Source organism: Phocoena phocoena, chromosome 1 (genome assembly GCF_963924675.1).
Source record: "Phocoena phocoena chromosome 1, mPhoPho1.1, whole genome shotgun sequence".
Classification (NCBI taxonomy): Eukaryota; Metazoa; Chordata; class Mammalia; order Artiodactyla; family Phocoenidae; genus Phocoena; species Phocoena phocoena.
In genome coordinates, this window is record NC_089219.1 from 154,916,934 (window position 1) to 154,927,505 (window position 10,572).

The 10,572-nt window shown below is 40.9% G+C and overlaps 1 pseudogene; it reads left to right on the plus strand.

Annotated features, from left to right (window-relative positions):
* The first annotated feature begins 2,783 nt into the window (after positions 1–2,783).
* Positions 2,784–5,314, plus strand: LOC136118222 (UDP-N-acetylglucosamine--peptide N-acetylglucosaminyltransferase 110 kDa subunit pseudogene; annotated as a pseudogene).
* The last annotated feature ends 5,258 nt before the right edge of the window (positions 5,315–10,572 follow it).

Genomic DNA, 10,572 nt, shown 5'->3' on the forward strand with positions numbered 1-10,572 from the left:
ATGAAATGGTTGCCAACATAACCAAAAATAAAGTTACAGGTGTAACAGGATTATTCTGTTGTTTCACTAACTCTTGAGCTCGTGAAACCAGTTTAATTTGTCCCCAAGTTGGAACATCACTCCTTGGAGTCGTCCTGGCAAGTGCTCTCCTCTTCTTTTTCTTCTTCTGAATCAACACTGTCAAATTTTCGGGAGAGATGCAGAGCTTCTTCATCTTCTGAACTAGTTGTGAGCTGTGGCGAGCCATCTATCTGCTTGACTAAGCGCTCAGGAAGCCAGCAAGGTCCAGGCGCTGTTCTGGGAAAGATACACACATGACCACGTCCCCAAATCAACACAGGATCAGGACCACACCAGGTGCTGGTTAAAGGATCTTTCCAGAGGACCTCTGGAGATTGAGAGGCCAATCTTGGCTCAGCCACCAACCTTTCTCCTGCAGAGCAGCCAAATTTGTCAACAGTGAGAATATTTAAAATAAACAGAGCATGATTTATAAGGTTATGTGGTGTTGTTATATACGATTCCCCCCTTTTTATATTTTCAATAGTTAGCTTTAAAGATCTATTTGCACGTTCTATAATACCTTGTCCTTGAGGGTTATATGGAATGCCTGTAATATGGGTAATTTTGTAATGAATTACAAAATGTTGCAAAAGCAGCACTAGAGTAAGCGGGCCCATTACCTGTTTTAATAATTTTGGGAAGGTCTCATTTTGGGAAAGCAAAACAGTGTAATAAATGAGTGCTAACATGTTTAGTAGCTTCTCCGGTCTGTGCCGTAGCACAGAGGAAATCAGAATAAGTATCGATAGTGACATGAACAAACTGTAATTTCCCAAAAGACGGGATATGAGTAACATCCATTTGCCGTAAATGTCTAGGTAATAATCCACGAGGACTATTATTATTATCAATAGCCGTGGCTCACGGGCTCTAGAGCGCAGGTTCCCTAGCTGTGGCACACCGGCTTAGTTGTTCCGTGGCATGTGGGATCTTCCCGGACCAGGGCTCGAACCCTTGTCCCCTGCATTGGCAGGTGGCTTCTTAACCACTGTGCCATCAGGAAAGCCCCTGGAGTATATTCTTGACAGAAGAAAATTTCCGTTTTGACTAAGCATTGATGAGAACCGAGTCTTTGACTTATCTTTCACATGCCTGATGATTGAAATAATCTTCCACAGAATAGCTTCTGGTTTTGTAATTTTCAGTTGTTTTCTTCTTCAAACGCACATGCTTTGAGAGCTGTGAAGTGCAAGACATGGCTATATTGTAAGTTGGTTTTTATCCTTATGCTTCTGTGTCTTGTGCTAGTTAAGTCAGTAGAGTAGTCAGTATGAGTACTGGAATTTATTCCTGTAATGGGATAGTATATAGTCAATTACATATGGTGGTGTCTGAAAATCAATAATAGCCTGACTTAAAACATCTCCTTAGGGCTTCCCTGGTGGCACAGTGGTTCAGAGTCCACCTGCTGATGGGTTCGTGTCCCGGTCCGGGAAGATCCCACATGCCGCGGAGTGGCTCGGCCCGTGAGCCATGGCTGCTGAGCCTGTGCGTCCAGAGCCTGTGCTCCACAACGGGAGAGGCCACAACAGTGAGAGGCCCGCGTACCACAGAAGAAAAAAAATCTCCTTAGCCAGATTTCAAAAAAGCCTGTGGCCATTCCAATATGATCTAACATAGCGGAATATGATAGAAGGAAAATTGGCAAAGAAGAGACGCTGGTCTTACCTGATGGAAGTTAAAATATCTCACTTTTGACAATTTTGCAAAAACCTATAATTCCATGAACTAATTTCTAGGGTTCTTCATAGGACCTCAAAAGGAACCCATAGAGTTGTGGAACAACAATAGAAGCTGCTGTGATGAGAAGCCCGGGCACCGCAACAAAGAGCCCCACTCACCGCAACTAGAGAAAGTCTGCATGTAGCACTGAAGACCCAACACAGCCAAAATAAAAATAAATAAATAAATTTATTTATTTATTTATTTTTTTTAATGCGGTACTTGGGCCTCTCGCTGTTGTGGCCTCTCCCGTTGCGGAGCACAGGCTCCAGACGCGCAGGCTCAGCAGCCATGGCTCACGGGCCCAGTCACTCTGCGGCATGTGGGATCTTCCCGGACCGGGGCACGAACCCGTGTCCCTTGCATCGGCAGGCGGACTCTCAACCACTGCGCCACCAGGGAAGCCCATAAATTTATTTTTAAAAAAGTAATACTCAGGTTTGAGGCATGAGAAATATGATGAGGAGAAATTAGCTAATCCTTTCAGAACTTTTAAAATATCAAACTCAGTCTGTAAGATTTTAGCATTATATACAATATCGGTTACTTATTAGTGCATTGGGAAGGCCAATTTAAAATTTTCTGATCTTATTGTATGGAAATTCACGGCCCTAATGTTTTCCACATTGACTATATGAATGATGAAGTAAAGTCAATCATGTATTTCCTTTCCAACTGGACAGAAAACAAAATTTTAAAAAGTGGACTACTGACTTTTGATTTCTTCTAAGGCAAGTGTATAGGTAATTTTTATTCCCTGATTAGGAGAAAAATGGTGGAAGAGGGAAGGGTTAAGAATTAAGATTTCAAGAGCGTGAGAGGTAGATGGCCAACCAGAGTTCCTAAGGTTCGGTGCCTGTAACTGTTGCCGCCGCTTAAGCCTGCCAAAGCAGTGGTACGGCTGCTGCCCTCGTATTTGCTACCTCTAGAAACATTCTTGCCAGTAGTGGCGGCAGCGGGACTTAATTACCCCCTTTTCTCACTCTCTCCTTCTCCAGATGGCATCTTCTGTGGGCAACGTGGCCAACAGCCCAGAACCAACGAAACGTATGCTTTCCTTCCACGGGTTAGCTGAGTTGGCACATCGAGAATATCAGGCAGGAGATTTTGAGGCAGCTGAGAGACACTGCATGCAGCTGTGGAGACAAGAACCAGACAATACTGGAGTACTTCTATTACTTTCATCTCTACACTTCCAGTGTCGAAGGCTGGACAGATCTGCCCACTTTAGTACTCTGGCAATTAAACAGAACCCTCTTCTGGCAGAAGCCTATTCGAATTTGGGGACTGTGTACAAGGAAAGAGGGCAGTTGCAGGAAGCAATGGAGCATTAACGGCATGCATTGCATCTCAAACCAGATTTCATCGATGGTTATATTAACCTGGCAGCCGCTTTGGTAGCAGCAGGCGACATGGAAGGGTCAGTACAAGCCTACGTCTCTGCTCTTCAGTGCAATCCTGATTTGTACTGTGTTCACAGTGACCTGGGGAACCTGCTCAAAGCCCTGGGTCGCTTGGAAGGAGCCAAGGCATGTTATTTGAAAGCAATGGAGACGCAACCGAACTTTGCAGTAACTTGGAGTAATCTTGGTTGTGTTTTCAATGCACAGGGGGAGATTGGCTTGCAATTCATCACTTTGAAAAGGCTGTCACCCTTGACCCCAATTTTCTGGATGCTTATATCAATTTAGGAAATGTCTTGAAAGAGGCACGGATTTTTGACAGAGCTGTGGCAGCCTACCTTTGAGCCCTAAGCTTCAGCCCATGTCATGCAGTGGTACATGCCAACCTGGCTTGTGTATACTATGAGCAAGGCCTGATAGATCTGGCAATAGACACCTACAGGCGAGCTATTGAATTGCAACCACATTTCCCTGATGCTTACTGCAACCTAGCCAACGCTCTGGAAGAGAAGGGCAGTGTTGCCGAAGCAGAAGATTGTTATAATACAGCTCTGCGGCTGTGCCCCACCCATGCAGACTCTCTGAATAACCTAGCCAATATCACAGAAGACCAGGGAAACATTGAAGAGGCAGTTCGTTTGTATTGTAAAGCATTAGAAGTCTTCCCAGAGTTTGCTATTGCCCATTCAACTTTAGCAAGTGTATTGCAGCAGCAGAGGAAACAGCAGGAAGCTCTGATGCATTATAATGAGGCTGTTCGAATCAGTCCTACCTTTGCTGACGCCTACTGTAACATGGGAAACACTCTAAAGGAGATGCAGGATGTTCAGGGAGCCTTGCCGTGTTATACTCGTGCCATTCAGATTAACCCTGCATTTGCGGATGCCCACAGCAATCTGGCTTCCATTCACAAGTATTCAGGGAATATTCCAGAAGCAATTGCTTCTTATCGCACTGCTCTGAAGTTTGAACCTGATTTTCCTGACGCTTCTTGTGATTTGGCTCATTGACTGTAGATTGTCTGTGATTGCACAGACTATGATGAGCGAATGAAGAAGGTCAGCATTGTGGCTGACCAGCTGGAGAAGAATAGCTTGCCTTCTGTGCAGCCTCATCATAAAATGCTCTATCCTCTTTCTCATGGGTTCAGGAAGGCTATTGCTGAGAGCCGTGGGAACCCCTGCTTGGATGAGATCAGTGTCCTTCATAAACCACCGTACGAACATCCAAAAGACTTGAAGCTCAGTGATGGTCGACTGCGTGTAGGATACGTGAGTTCTGACTTTGGGAATCATCCTACTTCTCATCTTATGCAGTCTATTCCAGGCATGCACAGTCCTGATAAATTTGAGGTATTCTGTTATGCCCTGAGCCCAGATGATGGCACAAACTTCCGAGCGAAGGTGATGGCAGAAGCCCATCATTTCACTGATTTTTCTCAGATTCCATGCAATGGGAAAGCAGCTGATCGCATCCATCAAGGTGGTATACACATCCTTGTAAATCTGAATGGTTATACCAGTGGTGCTCGAAATGAACTCTTTGCTCTCAGGCCAGCTCCTATTCAGGCAATATGGCTGGGCTACCCTGGGACCAGTGGTGTGCTTTTCATAGATTATATCATCACTGACCAGGAAACTTCACCTGCTGAAGTTGATGAGCAGTATTCTGAGAAACTGGCTTATATGCCCCATACTTTCTTTATTGGTGATCATGCTAATATGTTCCCTCACCTGAAGAAGAAAGCAGTCATCGATTTTAAGTCCAATGGGCACATTTATGACAATCGGATTGTACTGAATGGCATCGACCTCAAAGCATTTCTTTATAGTCTCCCAGATGTGCAAATTGTCAAGATGAAATGTCCTGATGGAAGAAGCAATGCAGACAGCAGCAATACAGCTCTTAATATGCCTGTCATTCCTATGACTACTACTGCAGAAACAGTTATTGAAATGATTAACAGAGGACTTATTCAGATAACAATTAATGGATTCAGTCTTAGCAATGGACTGGCAACTACCCAGATCAACATTAAGGCTGACACTGGAGAGGAGGTTCCCCGTACCATTATTGTAACCACACGTTCTCAGTACGGGTTACCGGAAGATGCAACTTCTCTGTGACCACAGCTTTATTTGCAACCGTCAGGCTTTGTTGTGGCATATTTTCATTACCATTCAATTAATAAAATTCTAATTCCCATTGCGACTTTATCTTTGACGTACATTGTGATCAGAAGTATGTTTTTAATATCCAACTATTTGGTGAAATATTGGTTATATAGTTTTAAATTTCTTGCTTATTCGGAGTCTTGTTTTTTAACCAGAATATAGTCAATTTTATAAATGTGCCATGTGTACCTAAAAATTTCTGCGTATTATATATATTCCATCATTGTTGGTGCATTTTTTAATGTAAATTTAGGCCAAAGTTTTTAAATGATGGTATTCAGATCGTCTATAATCTGCTGATTTGTTGTGGTGGTGCTATGTTACTGATCCAGTTAATTTAGATTTTTCTATTTCTACTTAGATTTTTGGAATTTCCCTTCGTATATTGCATTGAAGTTTAGATTTATAATATATTCCTTGTAAAGTAACCGGGATTTATTATCCTGCCTTATCGCCAGTGATACTTTTTGCTTTCAAATCTATGTTAACATTAAAAAATCTTCTTCAATTTTACTTATTGTTGTTATGACATAACTTTTGAATCCTTTCATTTTCAATCTGACACTTGTCTCTTGTAGGTGGCATAGAATTAGGTTTTTAGTATGTTTCAATAATTCTTGTCCTTTAATATGATTATTTAGTGTATTTTCTTACAGATCGTTTACTCCTTGCTTACTCTTTGTCCCATCTTGTTATATTCCTTTTGCTCTTCTTTCTTCCTTTGAGATTTCTTTAAATCTCATTTTCCCTTATATTAGCTTGTTACTTTAACAGAAGTAGCAGTTACACATGTACCATGACTTATTAGATATTTTATCCCTTCGCAAGCAATGCTGAGATCTTAAATTTACTACTTTTTCTTCTTCCATTTGTTTTAATGCATTGTCATTTTTGATATATTTTATTATTACTCTTTTTGCTGCTAGATTTTATTTAAGTTTATCCACTTACTTCCGTGATAACTCAGGGTCATCAGTTCAATCAACGTTTGCATGAATAATGGAAATAGAAACAAGACAGACATGCTTACTGAAACAGAAAATGACATGGCACTGGCTGGAATAACTGATGAGAGAGCAAGAAAAAAAACAACTGAAAACAAACCGTGATCAAGAACAGTCAAGTTCTGACTTTCTGTACTTAGTTTCAAAACGAGATACCACAAATCCCAGCGAGAGACTCCAGCATCATTAGCTGTCTTTCTCCTTTGTTTGCACCTTCCTTTCCTTTTCCTTCTATCCTAGATTGTTCCAGGAAGTGTTTATAGCTCCTGGCAAGACAACTTCTAACACGTGCTTTCTCTCACGCAAACTTCACAAAATGTCCATGTGATTAGGAGTGTGGAGGAAAAACACAATTCATCACAGGCACATCGCCTATGAAAATAGAATTAGAATCTAGCCTCTAAACATGCAGAGAGAAACGCGAGTTGTCAGGCACTAATTTCCTTGCGAATTTCTCTCCAATTCTAATAGACGTTCTTCTTTACCAAGATCCGTTTTTATTGGTGTCCTATTCCAGACTGCTCCACTCCGCCCATCCTCACCCTGTAAAATACATTCACACTCTTTTGTGACCCTACTTATTTGCCCATTAAATAATCAATCATAGAACTGTCGGAATTAAATACAGAGTGAAATTAAAACACTGGAGTCACTTGGAGGGTTTAAGCAGCTCCACCAGAAAATACCGGGCATGGATTTAAAAGAGGCTGCGTGGGACTTGCTCTTGTCCAAGTTCTTTCTCAAGAAGTATCTGAAATAAGCCTAAATTCAGCGTTAATCAGACTGGCCTGCTTTCCCAGGTGGACTGGAATTCATTGCTTTTTCCCCTCAACTCCCTGATGTCAGTGGCGCTTTCCGGAGGTGAGGTGGACTTCTCTGCCTACTGCAGAAGCGCAGTTCCCCCCGGGCCCACTCCCTGTCTGAATCCCACACTTGAGACCAGATGCCAGCCTTCCCAGAACATTCGTGGTCTCCTTTCAGTTTTTGACCTGCTCAGATTGAGTTCCTGTAGACTCTTCCTCAGCTTGAAACCTGATCTCCCACCCCTTCCCTGACTTTGATGGTTACCTTCCTACTTTAGGCCTCAGGTGCTTCAGCTATAAAACGATATAGTAAATGTTTCTCTTTGCTGGTTTTAATTTTGTAGAGAATTAAAACCCTAGCCACTCTAAAAGACAGTAAGTTACAATGGATACGGAAAGTATGCTTTTGTAGTTACATTAAGAGGGATGGAAGACGACTTAATATGTTTTAAGATGCTCATAATCCGTTCTCGTGAGAGTCGGGGGAAGAAGGGGAAGAGAGTTAATAAAATACCAAACAATTGTGAGAAATTAAGTTCAGCAAGATGTAGCTGATTAGTTACTACTTGAATAAGCCGCACAAATCCAATTCAAGTTGTCCTTTATTTTTCTAAGGATCCCCGTGAACTGAGTCCTATGTTCAGTAACTTCACGTTCAATGGCTTAGTCTTTAAAAACTATTATGTTGCTGGAAGAAGAAATATTACCCATCAGTCCTAATTGATGTTTAGCTATTACGCACATTTGAAATAAATTTATTACCTTGCCTGATCTCAGTGTAATACATTCCAAAGGGGCAAAGAGCACACGAAAAGTTATGGAGTCTCCATCTTCTACACTGAAGTGTGCAATAAATTACATATTATTTGGCCGTGAAATTCACAACCATAGAAACCACGCCGTTAGCAATGTGTACAGTGGTAAACAGCAGGTAATGAGAATGATATAAAACAAAACAGACTGTGTATGTTGGCACGGCTGCCAATAAAACAATCATTAAATGCATTCATATGCATCTACGCTAGGTAAGCTCTTTAGGGCAATTGCTATGAGTTCTACATACCTGTCAGGATATTATATATAGCCCAATTTCTATGGCCTTTATTCAAAGAAGCTGAGAAAGGGTTATTCTGGGAAAATTCAGACCTTTTCTCAATATAGAATTTGGTCAACATGCATTCTGAACAGCAAAATTTCAAGAGTATTTTCCTACACTAATTTCCACCTCGGCAAATGCAGGATTAAGTATGATGGATTATAAGAAGTTAGAAAGGAAAGATGGAAGAAAAGAAGGAAGGTAGAAAAATGTGGGTATGGAGTACTTCAACATTTATGTAAAGACTGGACCTAAAACTAACCTGAGGTTTCCCTGAGCTGTTAGCATACGCTATAGAAACTTCAATGAAAAAATAAAAAAAAAAACAGCAAGGGAAACTCAAAGATTCTTTGTTTTTTCACTTTACTGCATATATATACACGTCCATCTTAAACAATCTATATGCTTATATCCAATAAGAGAGCATTGTTTTGCAAGGCTATTTGGGGTCTATCAGCATGTAAATGTCGGACAACTCAACTTTAGCAGAGTCAGCCTTTAGGTGAATAATTGCTTCTTTCAGGTTGCGAGCCTTTGAATTTTCCAGAAATGTTTCCCAAAATATGAAAACTAAAAGAGTCCTAGGACAGCGTCCTTTCGAAGTTTTATAGTATCAAGGCTTTTGGAGGAAGAGAATGCTTGTCGATTATCAACACTATGATTCCAAGCAGGTCAATTTTTGCTGAGAATATTATATAACAGAACCCACTTCACCTCCACTATACTGACAGTGATCTTCCTTACTTCAACCATGTGCTTCTCAGTAAAGTTGAAAATGCTGAGCCAAGAACAGACAGTGACAATGACAGAGACTCAGATGTACCTATAGGTGCCGTCAGACAACATCAGCCACCCAGGCAGAAGTCCTGGTTTAAAACATCCCAACATGAATGAATCTCAAAAACCATATGCTGAGCAAGTGAAGCCAGATCAAAAGGGCATCTACTGTATTATTCAACTTACATGAAATTGTAGACACGGCAAAAGTCATCTCTAAAGATAAAAAAACAGATCCGTGGTTGCCTTGGGGTGGGAGATGGGGATACTTGTGCAAAAGCCTAGGAGGAAACTTTCTAGTGTTTTAGAATTGCTATCTATCTTTATGGGGGGGTGGTAGTTAAACAAATGTACACATTAATTAAAAGTCACTGAAGCGTTGACTAAAAATGTCTGTCTTTTACTGTATGTAAATGATACCTTAATAAGGTTGATTACAAAATGAACCAAAACCAAAACAAAGCAGAAGAAAGACCTCTCAAGACCTCAAAGGAAATACACTGTTTTCTTCCAAGGCACCAGATGGGAAATGAGGCATTGGTCTGTTCTACCCTCAGATTATCCCTAGGATTACCTAGTCTATTTTAAAGCACTAGAGTCCCCTATCAGGAAAACTCACCCCATGTTTAATTACTTTTTCTTCTCTGCCTCTTCTCCCAAGACAGTGAAGCCATTCACGGAAGGAAAACCAGCTTCTTCCAACTTTGCATCACCACAGATTCTTTCCAAAGCTATTATTTATGGAATAAAATTTGGCTACACTTTGTAAAAATCTAGATTTTTGAGCGTTACAAATCTTAACAGTTAACCTATTGCCTCCACTGGAATTTGGAAAAAAATTATTTTGAAAAGGAATAGCTGAGACTTGACATTTTTTTGTGTGTGTGATTTTCTCTTCCCCTAAGAGAGAAGTGAGTAGGAATGAACAACACATACATAAAGAAAAAAAATTACCTTGCTGCCTTTGCATGGTTATAATTTATAGGAGGTCCGTTTCAATCTATTATCAGAATCAATAAAATATAATCTCCATGAAGGCCAGGCCAGGATATTTGTCTCTTTTTCAGGAGATTCCAATACAGACTACATTCATGGATATGCTTCTTGATGATCTTTGTAATACTGTAACAGTTGACCATTTCCTCATGCCTCTTCACCTTAACTTCAACCTGGTTTTTCACCAATGACCTCACATTTCCTTCTCTATCACTTGGTTGTGGGCCTCTTTTCCAACTCCAACCCCAACTCGCATTTCACTCTGGCACCAAAGGAAGACTCACACCTTCCTGCTTTTTAGTGATACCTCAAGGTCATTACCATACTGTGATCACCCTGAAGACTAGCCAGACAATTGTTATTTCAGAGCCATCTGACAGTTTGTAGCTCTAAAAATTAACTAAGGACCGCATTTGCCAAAAATATCCTAGTTTAAGATTTTGGTAATACAGCAACAGTAATTCCGAAGTCATTTATGACAATCTGTGTGGGAAGCACCCTCCTTCAGGAAGATCCTTTGCCATACAATACTCT